General features: G+C 43.5%; 1 protein-coding gene across 1 annotated transcript in view; it reads right to left on the reverse strand.

The window, feature by feature from the left end:
* The window catches only part of KIF19 (kinesin family member 19), a 166,326-nt gene that overhangs the window by 146,378 nt on the left and 483 nt on the right, over window positions 1-19,465 (reverse strand). The window lies entirely within an intron of this gene.

Raw genomic sequence — 19,465 nt, forward strand, 5'->3', positions numbered from 1 at the left:
TATGTTTATTTTAAATCATTTTATTCGGTTCAGATTCACTTTAAAAGTGGACCTGTACTAGGCCTGAAAGATAAATCGAATTTAAATCGAAATCGCGATCACCAAGATCACAATTTCAGAATCGTCAGAGCGGCGAATATCGCGATCACGTCATTTCCACATGAGGAAGTTTGAAGAAGCGCCTTCAAACTTTCCCAAAGTCCCAGTGCCCGCAGCGTTGGACATACCTTCCATCCTCTATCGTCCTCTGCCGCCTCTTGTGCTTGGCAAAACTTCGGGGTCCTGTATGTCACATGATATACAGGAAGTATGCCGTGCATTAGAGCCTGCAGGAGGAAAAGTGGATAGCCAGGCATCGCTGGACTCGCTCTTCAAGCTATGTCCAGAACTGATGCAACTTGGGGGACAGAGGAGGCACAGAGAAAGACAGCATGGGCACAGAGACACAAAGGAGGCAAGAGAGAGACCCAGAGGAGGCATGAAGAGGCAAAGGGGGCACAATGAGAGACGGGGACAGAGGGGGAACAGACAGGCACAAAGGGGGGGAACAAAGCTTGATTTTAAGGAAATCGTGAATCGAATCGAAATCGTAATTTTGGACAGAAATCGCTCAATTCAATTTTTTCCTAAAATCGTTCAGGCCTAACCTGTACTCAGAACTCCTCTCTGCTCTAAAAGATACAAAACAGCATAATAACCTTTAAAAAAAAAAAAACTAAAAAAAAATTTCTTGTTACGGCTGATACAAATCCTAAAATAAATCTGCGAAGTTTCTACTTCCTGATTCATGGAGGCAGACATATTGTTAACATCCTGTGCTTTCAAATGAGCTTATCTGCCATCTCTGCCGTGGCAGTCATGTGACACAGGGGAGAGATCAAATTACAACTTGTGATTAGACACAAATGAGGGGGGGATTAAACAGGCTGAACTCTCTAAATACATACAGGGTGCAATTCCTTAGGTTTTCCTTCTGTCCTGTGCAAGAGTTCAGAACCACTTTAACCTTCTACCGAGCCACTTTCATCTACAACCCAGCTTCCACATACAATTGTGTAAAATGTACAAACACACTCCATTACATGCTGACATACTGTATTTTACGAAGGAAAGAATCAGTAATGGATTCAAATGCATAACAGATCAAGTTCAGAACTGAATTGTTTCTAAGTACTCTTATCCTTGATAGCCCTGCACAGATCACTGAACAGGAACTGAACGACATGAACAGGAATTGCTTTCCTCTCCTCAGTAAATATACAGTGGGATGCGAAAGTTTGGGCAACCTTGTTAATCGTCATGATTTTCCTGTATAAATCGTTGGCTGTTACGATAAAAATGTCACTTAAATATATCATATAGGAGACACACACAGTGATATTTGAGAAGTGAAATGAAGTTTATTGGATTTACAGAAAGTGTGCAGTAATTGTTTAAATAAAATTAGGCAGGTGCATACATTTGGGCACGGTTGTCATTTTATTGATTCCAAAACCTTTAGAACTAATTATTGGAATGCAAATTGGCTTGGTAAGCTCAGTGACCCCTGACCTACATGCACAGGTGAATCCAATTATGAGAAAGAGTATTTAAGGAGGTCAATTGTAAGTGTCCCTCCTCTTAATTTTCTCTGAAGAGTAGCAACATGGGGGTCTCAAAACAACTCTCAAATGACCTGAAGACAAAGATTGTTCACCATCATGGATTAGGGGAAGGATACAGAAAGCTGTCTCAGAGATTTCAGCTGTCTATTTCCACAGTTAGGATCATACTGAGGAAATTAAAGACTACAGCCTCAGTTCAAGTTAAGGCTCGAAGTGGCAGATCAAGTAAAATCTCGGAAAAACAGAAGCGATGAATGACGAGAACAGTCAGAGTCAACCAACAGACCAGCACCAAAGACCTACAACATCATCTTTCTGCAGATGGAGTCATATAGTTACATAGTTGCTTGAGTTAAAAAAAGACATACGTCCATAGAGTTCAACCAGAGAACAAAGTACAACACCAGCCTGCTCCCTCACATATCCCTGTTGATCCAGAGGAAGGCGAAAAACCCTTACAAGGCATGGTCCAATTAGCTCCAAAAGGGAAAAAATTCCTTCCCGACTCCAGATGGCAATCAGATAAAATTCCTGGATCAACATCATTGGACATTACCTAGTAATTGTAGCCATGGATGTCTTTCAACGCAAGGAAAGCATCTAAGCCCCCTTTAAATGCAGGTATAGAATTTGCCATAACTACTTCCTGTGGTAATGCACTCCACATCTTAATCACTCTTACTGTAAAGAACCCTTTCCTAAATAAATGGCTAAAACGTTTTTCTTACATGCGCAGATCATGTCCTCTAGTCTTTTGAGAAGGCCTAGGGACAAAAATCTCATCCGCCAAGCTTTTATACTGCCCTCTGATGTATTTATACATGTTAATTAGATTCCCTCTAAGGCGTCTTTTCTCTAGACTAAATAGACCCAGTTTATCTAACCTTTCTTGGTAAGTGAGACCTTCCATCCCACGTATCAATTTTGTTGCTCGTCTCTGCACCTGCTCTAAAACTGAAATATCTTTCCTGTAATGTGGTGCCCAAAACAATTTCATATTCCAGATGTGGCCTTACTAGAGAGTTAAACAGGCGCAATATTATGCTAGCATCTCGAGTTTTTATTTCCCTTTTAATGCATCCCAAAATTTTGTTAGCTTTAGCTGCAGTGGCTTGGCATTGAGTACGATTATTTAACTTGTTGTCGATGAGTACTCCTAAGTCCTTCTCCAAGTTTGATGTCCCCAACTGTATCCCATTTATTTTGTATGGTGCTAAACCATTGGTATGATCAAAATGCATGACATTTTTCAACATTGAATTTCATCTGCCATTTATGTGCCCATATAGGGTACTGGGAAAAAACACAAAGACAACTGGAGCCCAAATTGTGCAGTATGCCACAGGTAGATGGATAAGTGTTTGAAAAGGGAATACTCACAAAAGGTGGGTTGCACATGGGGCAACCGACCACTTCAAGCAGGTGGAGTGTCTTATACCTGACTCCACTCAGGTAAGCCAGTGATCCTGGAGGCGGTCGCTCTCTTGGTAAAGAACCTCATGCACTCTAAAACTATGATGTGGTGTGGATTCCACTTCAAGTATGGTGCATGGGACTCCCCTCACTGGAACGGGGGGGGGGGGGGGGGGGGTCAGTATGACACAGAATGGAGTAAAGAGGCGCCCAGTGGAGTATAAAAAAGTTAAAAACACTAAAAGGTTGAGGTGGCTTACCTCATAGACAACAACTCACTTTGCGCAGAAATGTTTATTAAAAACAGGCAACGCGTTTCGTGGGATCTAGCCCACTTCCTCAGGCCAAACAAAGTGCCACTGCAGTCTGATCGCCACATTCAGGGCGCCTTACAACTGCATCTACTAGGTCATTAATACATAAATTGAAGAGCACTGGACCCAGTACAGACCCCTGAGGGACCCCACTGCTAACAGTCCCCCATTTTGAGTACGATCCATTGACCACAACTCTTTGTTTCCTGTCCATTAGCCAGTTCCCTATCCATGCACACAGACTCTTCCCCAGTCCTTGCATCCTCAACTTTTGCAGCAGACTTTCGTGTGGAACAGTGTCGAAGACCTTTACAAAGTCCAAGTATATCACATCTACAGCCTTCCAAATATCCACATTAGCGTTCACTACCTCATAAAAGCTGAGCATGTTAGTCTAACAGGACCTGTCTTTAGTAAACCCATGTTGATGCTGAGAAATAAGATTATTTGCTACTATGAATTCATGTATAGTATCTTTTAGTAACCCCTCAAATAGTTTGCATACAACTGATGTTAAGCTTACAGGTCTACAAATTTCCTGGATCTGATTTTTTGCCCTTCTTAAATAATGGGAAAACGTGGGCTGTACGCCAATCCACTGGGACTCTGCCAGTTGAAAGAGTCACAAAAGATAAGATATAGGGGTTTATCTATAACTGAACTTAATTCCCTTAGGACCCGAGGATGCATGCCATCCGGGCCAGGTGCCTTGTCTATTTTTAAATTTATTTAGCCTTGCCTTCACTTCTTCCTGCATTAAGTATTTAATATTACAGTTGGAAGATTGAGACTCTTCTGCATCTGTAATTTGCAACAGTGATGTTTCCCTTGTGAAGACAGAAGCAAAGAAAGCATTTAATAACTCTGCCTTACCTTGGTCATTGTAATGCTGAGTGGGTCATACTTTCTGACCACCTAGCACAACAAGGCTAAGAGCTGGATAATGGAAGAGGCTACACGGGCTGCCCAGAGCAAATGCAGCTCTGGGCTTCTGATAAGACGCAATGGCAGCGCAGTGCGATGTTGCACTGCTCTTGCGATAGCAAACATTCAGATAGATACTAGACAGACTGGAGTGAGGTAGCCAATAGCAACCGCATCAATGGCTACCTCGCAAGGAAAGGACTATGCTAGCTAAGCACGGGTGATCACGCTAAGCGCAACCTACCGAAACGTGCTAAACTGACTCAGGATATCAACAGTTTGAGTACGTATATATCAGCGGCACTGATATAACCCCGTAACACAAATACAAGGAAAATAACAAACGCTGACTAGAATATGTATATATTGGTGGTGAACCAATATATAACATAAGCAAGGACACTAGCTAGATCTGGACTGGAGCAATACAGCGAACTAACTAGGCAATACAAGCAATACAAATTCTCTGCACTAGAAGGAGTACGTATATATGTCCCCGTGGGAAATATATAATCGTAGCTCCACAAGATAACTGAACTAGAAAGTAACAAGACAAGGAACATATTTCACAGTATCAAATGACCCAGTAACAGCTTAAACAGAGCTGAAACTATGATGGGTGAGGTCTAAAAGGGTAGGCAGACTTTTATGCTGGCATCAGCCAATGGATGCAAGCATGCAACTCTCCACACAGCTGAATGGTAATCATTCACTCCAGAGCTGGCTTGATTGCCATTTGCTAGCTGAAAGACTATGATAACAAATGCATGCAGTACTATGTAACAACATGCAAGCAGGAAATCCAGGGCCATCTGGCTGCAGCTCCGCTGTAGTAAGCCATTGGTGGAATGATGACAGCATTCTGAGCTGCCCAGAACTGCAGAGCAATTGCAAATGACAATGTGACTCATTGTGAATGCACAACCGAATGCAGGCTGACAAGCCAGAACTGTCCATTTGCGGCTCCACCGCAAGGGACAGAACACGCCACAGGAGGAATCCTTACAGTCATCCACCATTGAGTTCCCACCCTCACCCTTTAGGAGTCCAATCCAATCGACTTTTTTTTTTTTTTTCTTTTAGAGTTGAGTACTTGTAAAACTTCTTTGGGTTAGATTTGATATCCCTAGTGATTTGATTTTCAGCTTCAATCTTTGCCAGCCAAGTTTCTTTTTTACTACTTTTATTGCACTCCTTATAATTGCTTAGTGCAGCCTCGGTCCCCTCCTGTTTTAGGACCTTATAGGCATTCTTTTTCCCCTTCAGTTTATCTCAAACCTTTGTATTCATCCATAGAGGCCTTTTTTTATTCCTAGACATTTTGTTTCCATATGGGATATACATACTACAATATTGATTGAGAATACGTTTAAAAGCTTGCCATTTCCCTTCAGTGTCCTCCCCTTGTAGTACATTATCCCAGTTCACCAAACTTAGTGCCTGCCTGAGTTGATTGAACTTTGCTTTTCTAAAATTTATAGTTTTAGTGGTCCCGCTGCCCCGTGGCCTATCAGTCCCCAGATCAAACGTTATCATGTTGTGATCACTATTTCCCAAATGTTCTTGAACCTGCACATTTGATACATTATCTGGTCTATTAGAAATGATCAGATCCAGCAATGCATTCCCCCTAGTTGGTTCCGTTACCATTTGAGTCAGGCAATTGTCCTGTAGTGCTGCCAGAAATCTGCTGCTTTTACCAGAATGGGTAGCCTCAATACCTCAGTCAATGTCTGGAAAGTTGAAGTCGCCCATAATTATGACCTCATTTTTACTTGCAGCTTTTTCAATCTGCTGTAGTAATCGCAGTTCTGCAGCTTCATCAATAACAGGTGGTCTGTAGCATACCCCAATAAGGAATTGGCAACTTTTATTTCCACCATGAATATTTACCCAAACGGACTCCACATCTTCGCAATCTTCCTCCAGCTCATCGTTCAGGACAGCTGTAAAAGAATTCTTAACAAGAGACAAACCCCTCCACCTTTTTTTCCTGTTCTATCCCTCCTAAACACATTGTATCCCTCTAAATTAGCTATCCAGTCATGGCTTTCATCCATCCATGTCTCGGTTATTCCCACAATGTCATAGCCTTTGTCATTCAGAATGAACTCTAGTTCGTCTATTTTATTTGCAAGGCTCCGAGCATTGGTTACCATGCACTTTATATTTTTACCACCACATTTTCAAGTTTTGGTTACATGAAATGGGCTACTTTAAGTTTTACCAACCTCCTTAATCTTTACACTGTCCCCACCCCCCTCTCCACCCCCCCCCCCCCCCCCCCCTAATGTTAGGCTCCCACTGTACCTTATCTGGTCTACGTATTGAGACTTTATCCTCCCGCCTACCCCAGATCCTAGTTTAAAATCTCCTCCAACCGTTTAGCCATCTTCTCCCCCAATGCAGCTGCACCATCCCCATTAAGGTGCAGCCCATCCCTGCTGTAGAACCTGTAGTCGACTGCAAAGTCTGCCCAGTTCTCCAGGAACCCAAACCCTTCCTTCCTACACCAATTTCTCAGCCACTTATTTAACTCCCTAAGCTCCCTCTGTCTCTCAGATGTAGCACGTGGCACTGGCAGTATTTCAGAAAACACCACCTTGGAGGTCCTTGCTTTAAGTTTATCTCCAAGTACCTGAAAATCATTTTTAAGGACCTTCCATCTCCTACTAACATTGTCATTGGTACCAATGTGTACCATGACAGTCGGGTCTTCCCCAGCCCCACCCAATAATCTGTCAATTCTTTCTGCTACATGCCGAACCCAAGCACCCGGGAGACAACAGACTGTACGGCATTCACGGAGTCACTGTGCATCATTCAACCATTCAGCACACTTTACACAAGGAGATGCTGTATGTGAGAGTGATGCAGAGGAAGCCTTTTCTCCGCCCACAGCACAAACAGAGCCGCTTGAGGTATGCTAAAGCACATTTGTACAAGCCAGCTTCATTTTGGAATAAGGTGCTGTGGACTGATGAAACTAAAATTTAATTATTTGGGCTTAACAAGGGGCGTTATGTATGAAGGAAAAAGAACAGAGCATTCCAAGAAAAACACCTGCTACCTACAGTAAAATATGGTGGAGGTTCCATCATGCTGTGGGGCTGTGTGGCCAGTGCTGGGACTAGGAATCTTGTCAAAGATGAGGGACGCATGGATTCCACTCAGTATCAGCAGATTCTGGAGACCAATGTCCAGGAATCAATGACAAAGCTGAAGCTGCGCCGGGGCTGGATCTTTCAACAAGACAACGACCCTAAACACTGCTCAAAATCCACTAAGGCATTCATGCAGCGGAACAAGTACAATGTTCTGGAATGGCCATCTCAGTCCCCAGACCTGAATATAATTGAATATCTGTGGTGTGAGTTAACCTCCTGAGCGGTATGGACGAGCTCAGCTCGTCCATCACCGCCGGAGGCTGCCGCTCAGGCCCTGCTGGGCCGATTTTCTTCAAATAAAAAGCAGCACACGCAGCCGGCACTTTGCCAGCCGCGTGTGCTGCCTGATCGCCGCTGCTCTGCTGCTGGGCCGATTTTCTTCAAATAAAAAGCAGCACACGCAGCCGGCACTTTGCCAGCCGCGTGTGCTGCCTGATCGCCGCCGTTCTGCGGCGATCCGCCGCGAGCAGCGGCGAAAGAGGGTCCCCCCAGCCGCCTGAGCCCAGCGTAGCTGGAACAAAAAGTTCCGGCCAGCGCTAAGGGCTGGATCGGAGGCGGCTGACGTCAGGACGTCGGCTGACGTCCATGACGTCACTCCGCTCGTCGCTATGGCGACGATCTAAGCAAAACAAGGAAGGCCGCTCATTGCGGCCTTCCTTGTTTATTCTGGGCGCCGGAGGCGATCGGAAGAACGCCTCCGGAGCGCCCTCTAGTGGGCTTTCATGCAGCCAACTTTCAGTTGGCTGCATGAAATAGTTTTTTTTTAATTAAAAAAAAACCCTCCCGCAGCCTCCCTGGCGATCTCAATAGAACGCCGGGGAGGTTAAAGAGAGCTGTCCATGCTCGGAAGCCATCAAACCTGAATGAACTAGAGATGTTTGTAAAGAGGAATGGTCCAAAACACCTTCTATTAGAATCCAGACTCTCATTGGAACCTACAGGAAGCGTTAAGAGGCTGTAATTTCTGCAAAAGGAGGATCTACTAAATATTGATTTCATTTCTTTTTTGTGGTGCCCAAATTTTTGCACCTGCCTAAATTTTGTTTAAACAATTATTGTGCACTTTTTGTAAATCCAATAAACTTCATTTCACTTCTCAAATGTCACTGTGTGTGTCTCCTAAGGCTGCTTTCACAGTGGCAGGTTAGAACAGCCAGTAACGCAGCCCACCGCACAGTAATGAAAAATCAATGGGCTGTTCACAGTGCCCACGTTGCGTTACATTGTAACGCTACACGTTCTGGGAAAGTGCAGCATGCTGTGCGTTATAATGGGCTTTAGCTGCGTTAGACTGCTTGCACATGCTCAGTGACTAGCCACATGGCTAATTAATATTCACTGCACTGTGGTGAGTAACCTGTGGTGTTGTCCAGATCATGAATGAATGGTTCATTTGATCCGGATCTTTTTTTGTGAGTCGAATCATCCGGATCATCACAATGAACGATTCGGTTCACAGTGGATGTCTGTCTGGAAGAAACAGGAACATACAGAATGTACAGTGCAGGGAAAGTCCTGTCCTGCTAGTCATTTCACCCCCAGTCTGCTTCCCTAGTAAAATGATTCAAATGATTCGGTTCAAAGATCCGGATCTTTTCAATGTTCCAATTTAAATAATCCGAATCCTTGAAAAGATCCGGACTTCCCATCACTATCCTGGAGCGCCTGTTCTATCAGTATAGATAGAACTAAAACAGCGCACCAAGAGCTGCATAACGTGCCTCAATCTGACATCCAACTTCAACACCACCATGTGTTGCGTAGGGCACGTTATGCGATCTTTACGTCCCCTAAAACGCAACATCTTGATGTGAAAGTAGCCTAAATGATATATTTAACTGACATTTTTTATTGTAACAAGCAACGATTTATACAGGAAAATCATGACGATTAATAAGGTTGCCCAAACTTTCGCATCCCACTGTATATAGCTGGGAGAGAAAAACTGCTGTCACTGCTGACTGACATCACATCTCCAACTCTAGTGTGAGGACAGAAGTGGTCAGAGCAGTTTCTAGGCTGAATTGCACCCAGGGCGAGGCATAGGTGCGCCCAGTATAGGTAGCCATGCATAGGTACCCCAGTATAGGTAGCCAGTATAATTGCCCCAGTATAGGTAGCCAGCATAGATGCCACTAGTATAGGTAAGATAGGTAGGTGCCCCACTATAGGTAGCCAGTATAGTGCCACCAGTATGGATTAGATAGGTAAGCACTCTCAGTATAGGTTAGATAGGTAGGTGCCTGCATTATATGTTAGGTAGGTAGGTAGGTGCCCACAGTATAAGTTAGATAGGTAGGTCCACGCAATATATGTTAGATAGGTAGGTGTCTCCCCCCCCCCCGTATATAAGCAGGGCTGGAAGGAAGTGGTGTCTGTTCAAAGCTGAGGAAGATGCCAGTGCTATATAAATACATAATAATATGGTAGAACATTAGACTAGGACTATGGTAGGATTAGATTGTGAGATCCTCTGAGGACAGTCAGTGACATGACTATATACTCTGTAAAGTGCTGCAGAAGATGTCAGTGCTATATCAATACATAATAATATAGTAGGACATTACACTATGACTATGAGAGGATTGGATTATGAGCTCCTCTGAGGACAGTCAGTGACATGACTATGTACTCTGTAATGTGCTGCAGAATATGTCACGGCTATATAAATACATAATAATAATAATAATAATACGGTAGGACATTAGACTAGGACTATGGTAGGATTAGAGTGTGAGTTCCTCTGAGGACAGTCAGTGACATGACTATGTACTCATCCAGACTTCTCAGATTTCGCAGCCTCCTGAGCCTCTTTGTGGCCAGGCTGATCCTGTGCCAGAGACCCCCGGCGAGGGATTAAGCTGTTCGCAAAACTACAATTACTGAGCAGCCTGCTGTGAACACGCCAGGGACACACCTCGCTGATGAATCACGTATGACACACGCCAACAGAGAAACAGTAGTAAAATAAACAGACGGATAAAACGATTACAAGGGAAACAAACTATTAACCTCTCGACCCGCTGGGCGCCGTTCCATAGGTGGATGTAGCTCTATAACAGAAGAATGCCAGGATTTCTCTCCTGGCCCCAGCTCCATGTTCTTAAAGTGAGCCCGAGGTGAGAGTTATTTGGAGGCTGCCATATTTATTCCCTTTTAAAGTGGACCTGAACTCTTGACACAGGACAGAAGGAAAGCATTGAGAAATGCACCCTTTATGTATCTAGAGAGTTTAGCCTTATTACCTTTCATCTCTGAGTAATCACAAGTTGTAATGATATCTCTCAGCTGTGTCAGATCGCTGCCAAGGCAGAGAGCCAATTGGTAAACACAGGATGTTAACCCTATAGGTGCGTACACACGCACTACTAAAGAGAACGTCGGGTCCGTCAGACCCCCCCGCTGGGCGGTCGTTCTCCCGACAGTAGTGCGTGTGTACAGTCTGTCTGCAGACTGATAAGGCTGTTTCTGAACGATCCGCTCAGCGAAGTTCTCTTTAGTAGTGCGCGTGTACGCACCTTAAAGAGGAACTCCAGTGAACATTTTACTGTTGGCAGGTGATGTAGCTGCTGCATGGTTTTTGGCAGTTGGAAACAGCTGTAAACAGCTATTTCCCACAGTGCAAAAAGGTTCACAGACAGGAAACTGCCAAAAGTTCGAACTTTTCTTGTGGGAGGGGTTTCACCGCAATATCAGCCATACAGCGCCCCCTGATGGTCTGTTTGTGAAAAGGAATAGATTTCTCATGTAAAAGGGAGTATCAGCGACTGATTGGTATAAAGTTAAATTTTTGGTCAGAGTTTTTCTTTAACCTCCTTGCCGGTTATCCCGAGCTCAGCTCGGGGTAACCTGCGCAGGAGGATTTCTCAGGCCCCGCTGGGCCGATTTGCATAATTTTTTTTTCCTACACGCAGCTAGCACTTTGCTAGCTGCGTGTAGTAAGCGATCGCCGCCGCTCGCCGCCGATTCGCCGCTACCCACCACGCCGAGCCGCCCCCGCCTCAGACCCCTGCGCAGCCTGGCCGATCAGTGCCAGGCGGCGGATCGGGATTCCCTGTGACGTCCATGACGTCGGTGACGTCATCCCGCCCCGTCGCCATGGCGACCGGGGAAGCCCTGCAGGAAATCCCATTCTGAACGGGATTTCCTGCTTACTCTGATCACCGAAGGCGATCGGAGTGGGTGGGGGGATGCCGCCGCTCAGGGGCTATCATGTAGCGAGCCCTGGGCTCGCTACATGGATTTAAAAAAAATTAAAAAAAAATTTTTTAAAAAGTGCTGCGCTGCCTCCTTGCCGGATTAATTAGACCGGCAAGGAGGTTAAGGCCTCTTTCACAGTGGGACGTTGCATTTGATGCAACGTTAAAGTCGCACAACGTGCCCCTAACGCAGCGCATGTAGGTTATGAAATTGGACGTCATTTTGCACTGCGTTATATGTCTCTTGGTGCGCTGTTTTCATTGCATACTGATGGAACAAAAATGGGGCATGCACTACATTTAAAAAAACTGACATAACATTCAATAATGTGTTTTCCTACTTTTTATTACTCATACAGCTTTTGTGCACAAGTAACATTGTCTGTCTACAAATTACAAGTTTCCAAAGTGTAGTTTATCGTGCCCTGAAAGCTGTCATTGCATTTTATTTTTTTCTATTTGAACTGCTTTTATTATATATGAAAATCTTCTAATGAGCTATTCTGAACACTGTGTGTGCCTGAAGCAGAGACAGCTTTTCAGAGAGTGTTTGTTTACATTCCAGTGTTGATACATTTGTGTTCAACAAGTAAAAAAGATACTGACATCTCCAGTTTGGATGCGGATTTGAAGCTGAATAGCAGGAGAAAGTGCTTTGTTTAACCAAAAATTCTAGCAGAACATCACGTTCTGCTAGAATTTTTTTCTGGGATAGTAGCTTTAAAGCTGTAGGGAATTTTTTAGAGCTACGTAGAAATGCTGACTTTCAGCCCAATTTAATAGGGCCCTAAGTAACAGTTTACAGATTCAATGTAAAGAAGATGGGGTGTTACTGAAATAATAAACACAACTCAATTCTGTTGACCCATAAAAAGCACAAAGCGTGTGCAAATAGCGCTCTGTGTATTAAAACTGAATGCATTTTTTTTTGCATTTTTTATTGTATATATGCATGAGTTTTTATGCAAAAGAGGCCTGGTGATGCATTTCCTGTCATAAGGCATCTGCGCAACATGCATATGACAAAACGCAGACAATCACAGAGAAAAATCGCAAACAGAAACATAAGCATTGAGACATGCGCAAATGCATATGCGCTAAATGGCAAGCATTTTCACAGCATTTTCACAGTTACAATTGTAATCCCTGACGAAGCTCTCCTTCACAATGTGCTTGTTGCAGTATCTGTGCGTAACACAAAGGGCAGGGGTGGAGCTACCATGAAGTCACCTGAATCATGTGATTCAGCCGGCAAAATCTAGGGGCCGGCGTTTGGACAAACAGTATAGGCTACCTGGCGCCCGCCTCCTCTCTCCCGCCTGTCATCTTGGCACACGCTACCACGCATTCCCTTCCCTATGATAATATGATCATAAGCAGTTGAGGTGTCGATATATGCCTCTTATGGAGGTATGCTATGGTCAAACCCCACCACCGGCAAGAGATCTCCATGGCCATCACCATGCGGCCAATCAGGCAGGGGTGCTGTTGCCAGACTAATTGCAGCTCCCCCCAGCCACCCCCTCCCCCCCTGTTCCTTTTGTTAACTAGAGCCTATCAGATAGAACTGCCACTAACAGAGCGCAGTGATTGGCCCAATGACAGTGTCGTGGACCCGCCTGCGAGACCATCAGCACCAGTTAGAAAAAAAAGCAGAGGGTGGCTGTGATTTACTGGTCTGATGAAAGCACCCCCTCCTGATGGAAAGCTTTGGCACGTGACCACTCTGGGTAGCCATGGTAACCTCTCGCTGGTGATGGGGTTTATATGTGGGGTATATAAATTATATATACAGTGGCTTGCAAAAGTAATCAGCCCCTTGAAGTTTTCCACATTTTGTCACATTACTGCCACAAACATGCATCAATTTTATTGGAATTCCACATGAAAGACCAATACAAAGTGGTGTACACGTGAGAAGTGGAACGAAAATCACATTTTTTACAAAATCAATAACTGCAAAGTGGGGTGTGCGTAATTATTCGGCCCCCTGAGTCAATACTTTGTAGTACCACCTTTTGCTGCAATTACAGCTGCCAGTCTTTTAGGGTATGTCTCTACCAGCTTTGCACATCTAGTGACTGAAATCCTTGCCCATTCTTCTTTGCAAAACAGCTCCAGCTCAGTCAGATTAGATGGACAGCTTTTGTGAACAGCATTTTTCAGATCTGGCCACAGATTCTCGATTGGATTTAGATCTGGACTTTGACTGGGCCATTCTAACACATAGATATGTTTTGTTTTAAACCATTCCATTGTTGCCCTGGCTTTATGTTTAGGGTCATTGTCCTGCTGGAAGGTGAACCTCCACCCCAGTCTCAAGTCTTTTGCAGACTCCAAGAGGTTTTCTTCCAAGTTTGCCCTGTATTTGGCTCCATCCATCTTTCCATCAACTCTGACTAGCTTCCCTGTCCCTGCTGAAGAGATGCACCCCCTGAGCATGATGCTGTCACCACCATATTTGACAGTGGAGATGGAGTGTTCAGAGTGATATGCAGTGTTAGTTTTCCGGAACACATAGCGTTTTGCATTTTGGCCAAAAAGTTCCATTTTGGTCTCATCTGACCAGAGCACCTTCTTACACATGGTTGCTGTGTCCCCCACATGGCTTGTGGCAAACTGCAAACGGGACTTCTTATGCTTTCTGTTAACAATGCCTTTCTTCTAGCAACTCTTCCATAAAGGCCAACTTTGTACAGTGCATGACTAATAGTTGTCCTATGGACAGAGTCTCCCACCTGAGCTGTAGATCTCTGCTGCTCGTCCAGAGTCACCATGGGCCTCTTGACTGCATTTCTGATCAGCGCTCTCCTTGTTCAGCCTGTAAGTTTAGGTGGATGGCCTTGTCTTGGTAGGTTTACAGTTGTGCCATACTCCTTCCATTTCTGAATGATCACTTGAACAGAGCTCCGTGGGATGTTCAAGGCTTTGGAAATCTTTTTGTAGCCTAAGCCTGCTTTAAATTTCTCAATAACTTGATCCCTGACCTGTCTTGGACCTCTCTTGTGTGTTCTTTGGAATTCACTGTGTTGTTGCTCCAAATAAACTCTAAGACAACCTCTTAGGCCCTCACAGAGCAGCTGTATTTGTACTGACATTAGATTACACACAGGTGCACTCTATTTAGTCATTAGCACTCATCAGGCAATGTCTATAGGCAACTGACTGCACTCAAATCAAAGGGGGCCCGAATAATTATGCACACACCACTTTGCAGTTATTTATTTGTAAAAAATGTTTGGAATCATGTATGATTTTCGTTCCACTTCTCACATGTACACCACTTTGTATTGGTCCTTCATGTGGAATTCCAATACAATTGATTCATGTTTGTGGCAGTAATGTGACAAAATGTGGAAAACTTCAAGGGGGCCGAATACTTTTGCAACCCACTGTATATCAAACTGACCTTTCATATTAATGAGGTTTGAAAACAGAGTGGGCTGCGGGGGTGCATCAGGTCACTTCAATGCCTGCTTAGCACTGACTGGTTTGACCGTAATGTTAATTCAGGGCTCATTTCCACTATAGCGAATTCGCATGCGTTTTTCGCATGAAAATTCGCATAGCAATACAAGTGAATGGGACTGTTTCCACTTGTCAGGATTCCTTTGCGTTTTTCTGTGCAGAAAAAATTCGCATGGCAGAGCCATCAGAATTCGCATACCGCATACCGCTATGCGAATCGCATACAATGTATTTAATAGGAAATTCGCATGAGGTTTGGGCATGCGAATTTTCATGCGAATTTTCATGCGAATTCGCATAGAAACAATGGGAAAGCACACCAGCACTGCCATGGTTAAATTCGCATACATCGTCATCCATGCGAATTCGCATGCGAATTTGCAAGAAAATTCGTATAGACCCGCATGCGAAATTCGCATCCGCATGCGAATTTTTACCGCGGCGATTCGCACCGCACAAGTGGAAATGCAGCCTAAGACTAAAGCGGCACAGGGGGATTTCTGCAAAATCGCTGTAATTAGGGAGCTGGCAAATGTTTCTGAGTTTATGCAATTTTTTGGGCAAATATATGCATTTCGAAAATGGACCAATCACTTTAAACCCAAGTTTAAGCTGATTGGTCCATTTTGAAACTGCATATATTTGCATAAAAAAAGTGTACATATATTTGCATAAACTCAGAAATATTTGCATCTCTTTGATCATCCCTACAAGTTAAAGGACAGATTAGGTAATTAGTAGCAGGGCAATATATTTCTTATGCTAGGTACACACTATGAGATTTTCTGGCAGATTTACTGATTTCAGATCAATTTCTGATAGAAGTGAATGGAAAACAGTCAGAAATTGATTAGAAATCGGATATGTTGAAAATAATCGATCTGACAGTAAATTTGCCAGAAAATCTCATAGTGTGTACCTTGCATTATATTTCCCTCGATTGCCTAGCGCAGGAAGAGCGTTATCTCGGCTTCTCCATTGCCTAAATACACACCGCCGCAATCACGTGAACGCTGTGGGGGATGGGCAAGGGGGCTTCTCCCTAACCCCCGTCTGTCGGGGGCCGCCGTACACACACTACATTCTCATCAGCCTGACAGACTGATTCGTTATGAGATTCATCTAACGTGTGTATGAAGCTTTGCACCTGGTCACTAACTCCCTCCGCTGCCTCCACTGATGCCGATATTATCCAGCACCAGAGTTACCGAAACGCCACTCGTCTAAACCGCTAATACCGCTGCTATCCGTAGCCAGAGGTCAGCTACATAACAGCCTAACTCCAACTTCAGTCCCTGCCACTAGCCAGAGTTCACCTATATAATTGTCGACTATTTACATTGTGGACTATGGCGGCTAGAGCAGGGTTATCCACCAGGCAACCTAGGCAGGTGCTTGGGGCTTAAGGGGTGTCAAGGGGCCCACCTACCACCAACCACCCTCCCCCGCCAAATCACCAGGTGTGCCATGCACCCAAATCGCCGCCTTCACAGAATAGAACGGCTGATGAGTTTTTCTTGCGTTTTGCACGTGTTTTAATGCATTTGCGGTTTGCATACCTAAATCACATATGCGTTTTGCAAGCTTTTTTTAATGCGTTTTATGCGAATCACTAGGAAGTCAACAGGAAGCGGAAATACATCAAACTTTAACCGCTTGCCGACCGCGTTACGCCGATGGCCGTGGCGGCAGCCCCAGGAACAGCTAACGCCGATTAGTCGTAAAGTCCTGGGGCAGCAGTTTGCAGGAGATCACGCGCAGGCTGCGCGCGCATCTCCTGCCTGGTGGGCGGAGCTCCGCTTTCAGTCTCCGAGCAGCGATTGCCCCTCGGAAGACTGTTACACGGCGAAACCGCCGTGTATTTACATGTACAGCACTGCGATCAGCTGTACTGGGGACAGCCGTGTGACATGGCTGTCCCCCTGGGGGACAAGAGAGCGATCGGCTCTAACAGGCAGAAGCCTATGACAGCCGATCACCGTGATTGGCCGGCTGGGGGAGGGAGGGGATTTAAAAAAAAAAAAAATAGTAAAGATAGATATATATAATATATATATATATATATATATATATATATATATATATATATATATATATATATATATATATATATATATATATATATATATATATATATATATATATATATATATATATATATATATATATATATATATATATATATATATATATATATATATATATATATATATATATATATATATATATATATATATATTTAAAAAAAAATAAACACAGGGGGAGCGATCAGACCTCACCAACAGAGAGAGGGAAAAAAATGCATTAAAAAAACGCATCAATACGCAATAAAACGCAATACCCCTCCATCACCATTAACTTTAATTATATGCATTTTAGAAAAATATGCAACAAAACATGTGTTTGAAAAAAAACGCACATTGCAGAACGCAAACAGATGTTTTTTTTATGCGGCCCATTGCCTTGCATTAGCTGTGTTAACACTAGCATTTCTGCTTAATGTGTTCCCAGCCTCAGTGTTCTATAAATACACAGAGATAAAGGATTTAATCATCTGACAATAACTGATCAGCAGCTTCCAGACAGAGAGGAGCTTTTATGGCCAATTCACACTTGAGTGTTTTGCCGGCGATTTCGGCAAAACACTCAAACGCTAGCTTTTTTGAAAGCGCTAGTGTAATAAAACCCTATGGGCCCATTCTTACTTGGGCAATTTGCGCAAATCGCCCAAAAACGCCAAACGCAAACGCGTAGCCTGCACCATTTTCAGGCGATTTCCCGGCAATCGCGTTTCAGTGCTATAGAAGCGGTAAACGCGACCACATAAAAATCGCCGCAGTGTTCAGTGATTTTTCCGCTTGAAATCGCAGAAAAATCACTCCTGCAAAACGCCAGCAAAAATCAGCGGCGTTTTGCAAACGCAAGTGTGAATGGGCCCTAACTTCAAATCAATGCCTGGTACACACCATGCAATTTCCCGCCAGATAGATGGATCAAATTGATTTTTTCCCGACAGGTCCGATCTGATTTCTGATCGATTTTCTGACCGTTTTTATATAGAAGTGGTCAGAAAATCGATCAGAAAAGCGATCGGAAATCAGATCGGACCTGTTGGAAATAATCAATTCGACCCGTCTATCTGACAAGGAAACTGTATGGCATGTACCAGGCATAACAGTATCTTATTTGATCTACAGGACCTGGTACTATATCAATCAGATTCAGCAGTGAATAACCTTGATCAAACAACTCTATTAGCTTTAATTCTGGTTCTTGAAATGTAAAAAAATTTTTAAAAAAAAGAGCATTTTAAATTGACAGATATCATCGTCACTCCCAAATTTGTTCAGCCCCCTGCAAAGTTCCAGTTCCCTTGCTAATACCAAACCTGTCTTCAACGCAACAGTTTGTGTTTACTAGAAACTAGCACAGGTGACTGAAGTTAATTACCCCACCTGCCAGCCACTCTGCACAAGTCTGCAGTAAGATGGACTAACTATTATCTTATGCAATAAATAGAATAAGGCACACACATGGGTACAGCTCCAGATAAAATTACATACAAAGACACGGAAAAAAAAAAAGTTACACAATATATACATGGACATATGACTATGACAAGGATTAGATTGTGAGCTCCTCTGATGGACAGTTAGTGACAAGACCATATACTCTGCAGAGCACTGCGGATGTCGGCGCTATATAAATAATAATAAACATACATCTAAATTTTGATTGGCCAGGTTTACCACTTTCATGTAGTTGGAAGGCCAACAGATTTTGAATACTTTGAACAGATAGTGTAGGTAAGCTTTCATACTTCACAGAAGTAAAAAAAAAAATAAAAAATCAGCCAATCAAAATTGGATGTGTGTGCGCATCAGACTATGGTAGGGATTCGATTGTGAGCTCCTCTGAGAACAGTAAGTGACATGACTATGTACTCTGTAATGTGCTGCAGAAGATGTCAGTGCTATGAAAATACATAATAAGGATAATAATAATATTATAGGACATTAGACTATGACTGTGGTAGGGATTAGAGTGTGAGCTCCTCTGAGGACTGTCAGTGACATGACTATGTACTCTGTAAAGTGCTGCAGAAGATGTAAGTGATATATAAATACATAATATGGTAGGACATTAGACTATGACTATGGCAGGATTACATTGTGAGCTCCTCTGAGGAGTCAGTGACATGACTATATACTCTGTAATGTGCTGCAGAATATGCCAGTGCTATATAAATACATAATAATAATAATATAGTAGGACATTAGACTATGACTATGGTAGGATTAGAGTGTGAGCTCCTCTGAGGACAGTCAGTGACATGACTTTGTACTCTGTAAAGTGCTGCAGAAGATGTAAATGCC

Source organism: Hyperolius riggenbachi, chromosome 12 (assembly GCF_040937935.1).
Source record: "Hyperolius riggenbachi isolate aHypRig1 chromosome 12, aHypRig1.pri, whole genome shotgun sequence".
In the NCBI taxonomy this organism is placed as follows: Eukaryota; Metazoa; Chordata; class Amphibia; order Anura; family Hyperoliidae; genus Hyperolius; species Hyperolius riggenbachi.